The 3,377-nt window shown below is 37.3% G+C and overlaps 1 pseudogene; it reads left to right on the top strand.

Moving 5' to 3' along the window:
- The first annotated feature begins 1,884 nt into the window (after positions 1–1,884).
- Positions 1,885–3,044, top strand: LOC149150861 (putative 4-hydroxy-4-methyl-2-oxoglutarate aldolase 3 pseudogene; annotated as a pseudogene).
- The last annotated feature ends 333 nt before the right edge of the window (positions 3,045–3,377 follow it).

Raw genomic sequence — 3,377 nt, 5'->3', positions numbered from 1 at the left:
GCCTTGGTTGGAACAAATGCTCTGGAAGGCTTCGATGGAAACCAATTTGATGATGGTTTTGTGATGTCTGACCTTGAGGTAGAATCATTGTTTGATGGGTTGAGGTGGATGGCCTCTGGAAGCCCTGGATGAGTTTCTATTGAGGTGTTCTATGAGATCCCACATTCATGCTTGGAATATGGCATGGGGGTGAATGGCTGAAGAAGATTTGGTTCAGTGATTCTACGATCGGGTGGAACGTGGTAGTCCCATCTCCAGTTGGTTCATTGCATACATTAATGAGAAATCCATTCTTTTGATTTTCATGTGTTAAAGGTACTGATGTATTTATGGATTTGATGACTAATATGTTTATTGTATTATGTTCCTATTATGCTAGTTATATGTACATTTTATGACAGTAGCTATGTATGGCTCTCAACATGTTTTTACTTGTATGTGAATGGATAATGTGCCTATGACCTAATAGATGATAATGCAACAAATGGCATGAGGGAACAATGGTTCATAGCAATTCTCAGTCAAGTATGAGATCCCTACACTTAATTCTATTGTTTACCCCGTATGTTACATGTCGATGACATGTTTGACGAAATGCTTGTCATGGCTAGTGGGGGTTCAGTCAAGGTCTTGAACAAGTATTCGCTTTAGTACTTTCATTTCCATGTTACTTTACTGATTTGAAGAGATGGATTGGTTCTGGGTAGTGTCCTAGGCTCTGACCCTGAGAAAGTGGCTTAAATCCTAGGGTCACTGGCACACAATTTTGGTCCACAGTCACTGGCAGGAAGGCTTGTGAGAGCGACTTTAAGTTGTTGGTCGATCCCTTTCCCATAGCATGAGAGTGACTATGGCCCAAGAGACCTAAAACAGTAGTGGGACCCAGGGACAGGTTGTCTAAGTGGCTAACTTGTCTTCTGAGGGTTTTATTGATGATGTTGGATGTTTATATGGTGTGTTTCCGTCGATTCCACTTCCTTAATATGGCTCAGGAGGTCGAATCATATCATAGTGGTCTCTCATCACATGTTTACCCCGGTTGGCCAGTGCCTTGGGTGGATGTGGGAGGAGGGTTTTACAACAACAACGGGTGATAAGGGGGAGCCCATTGCAACACCAGTAGTTTGTTCAAAGAATTCCCCTTGAAAACTAAAAAAGGTTGATCTAAGACAGATATTAACGAGATTAACAATTAGGGGATCAGTTTGACAACTTCAATCTCACTTCAATTGAAACCTTGCAAATCACAAGTTTTAATAATTAAAAAAAAAATTCTTTATGTATGGGCAAGAGGAAATTTTTATCTTAGATACAATAACTTATGTTATCATTTACTTTTTACATAAAAGGCAGGTACTAAGCACAACAACACTACATATTACACTTGTTGAGTTTTTTTAAGTATATATTTTTAGTTGAATTTGTTCAAAATTTTATATGTATTTGTTTTTTTTAACCTTCTTAACAAAAAAAATTGAAAATTAAATATATATTATTATTCTAGTTCATTAGTTATATATTTTGGAATTTTTAGTTGAATATGTACAAAATTCAGTGTGTTAAAATAACAAGTTTAAATTAGAGATTTTCAAAAATTTCTACCAATTTTTTTCAAAATCATATCTAAAATTCTGTCATATCAAAATTATAACATTCACAAAAATAATAATTTTTATAATTTTTTTTCTGTTTTTTTCCATATTCCAACCATAACTCCAAAACACATAATAATTTGTAATGCGTGCACAAAAATAATAATTTTTATAATTTTTTATTTTTTTTTTCCAACCATAACTCCAAAACACATAATAATTTGTAATCCGTGCCACTGCCCAATCTTAAACCAAGCCACATACCATTTTTAGAAAATATCGTCACTTGCCATTTGTACAAAATATTATCAGTTGCGTATGCTGTTCGGCAAAATATCATCAGTTGCGTATGCTGTTCGGCAAAGCATCGGGCAGATAATTCAAGCTGATATTTCATTATATTTACTACATTTTGATTGCCCGAGATACGTCGGACTTTTCTATAAAAGCGAACCCTGGAGGCAGATAGGGAGATCAAAGCGATTTTTTGGTCAAATATCTGTCTCCCGACGTTTTTTCCTGTGAATATCCTGTAGAACCCAAGATCCAAATCATGGCGAATTTCGCTACAGCGGATTTGTGCGATACGTATCAAAATCATATCACAGATGGAGGCCTGAGGGTGTTGCAGCCCATATTCCAAACTTATGGAAGCAGAAAATCCTTCTCCGGGCCTATTGCAACCCTGAAAGTATTTGAAGATAATGTGCTGGTGAGAGAAATGCTTGAAGAGCAGGGGAAGGGAAGAGTGCTCGTCGTGGACGGAGGGGGAAGCTTAAGGTGCGCTCTGCTCGGTGGAAATTTGGCAATGCTGGCTCAGAATAATGGCTGGAATGGGGTTATTGTTAATGGGTGTATTAGGGATGTTGATGAGATTAACAGGTGTGACATTGGAGTGAGAGCTCTGGCAACCCATCCACTGAAATCGAACAAGAAAGGGGTTGGGGACAAGAACGGCGTGGTCTTTATCGGCGGCACCAGAATTGCCCATGGGGAATGGTGCTGTGCAGACAGCGATGGCGTCATCATATCACCAACAGAGCTCTCGCTGTGATGGGTTCGATCTTTTCATCTCCGGAAATATTTAATTAATGAAGTAGTTTATGCAATGTCGGTTAACTTGGGATGAAGTGTCGTTAATGCTTTTGTTAACCCTGTAACTGATTTAATAGAATGAATAAGTGAATGCAAATGGCATACTCTGTCTTTTGGATCCAGTGTGCAGTTGATATCCATTTCATTCTTGCTCTGGTTGTTTTATGTTAATCCTAGCCCTGCACACTGTAAGGGATTTTGGGTAGATATCCAAGTTATTGAAAAGGATAGTTTCAATTAGCAAAGAAAACAGTGTATTGGAAATTTTGAAGCTAAGAAAGCAACTGGAAGACACTGATCTTTGAAAGCATGTGATTCAATAAAGCTTTCCTTCTTAAGGTATAAATTACATTTTCATCATGTCTTTATGCGAATTGAATATACATCTCTGTAATAAGAATGGAGTTGGGTTTCACAACACAGGAACCTGTTTTGTTCTATAGTACTATGTTGTCACTTTATAATTCCAAATGCATGTGTGGTCTTGTCCCATGATTTCAAATGGTTGTTTGATCTTATTTCATAGATCCATATGAAAATGGATGGTCTCCTATTTCTTATATTTCAATCTTTGGCCTACTTTCCACCTCTGTGAAAATGGATTGTATAGTACTATGTTGTCACTTTCTAATTCCAAATGCATGTGTGGTCTTGTCCCATGATTTCAAATGGTTGTTTGATCTTATTCCA

The sequence above is a fragment of the Pinus tabuliformis genome, chromosome 9 (assembly GCF_031772625.1).
Source record: "Pinus tabuliformis cultivar Carrire ecotype Pingquan chromosome 9, CPIR1, whole genome shotgun sequence".
Lineage (NCBI taxonomy): Eukaryota > Viridiplantae > Streptophyta > Pinopsida > Pinales > Pinaceae > Pinus > Pinus tabuliformis.
This window is presented reverse-complemented; position numbering and strand designations above follow the sequence as displayed.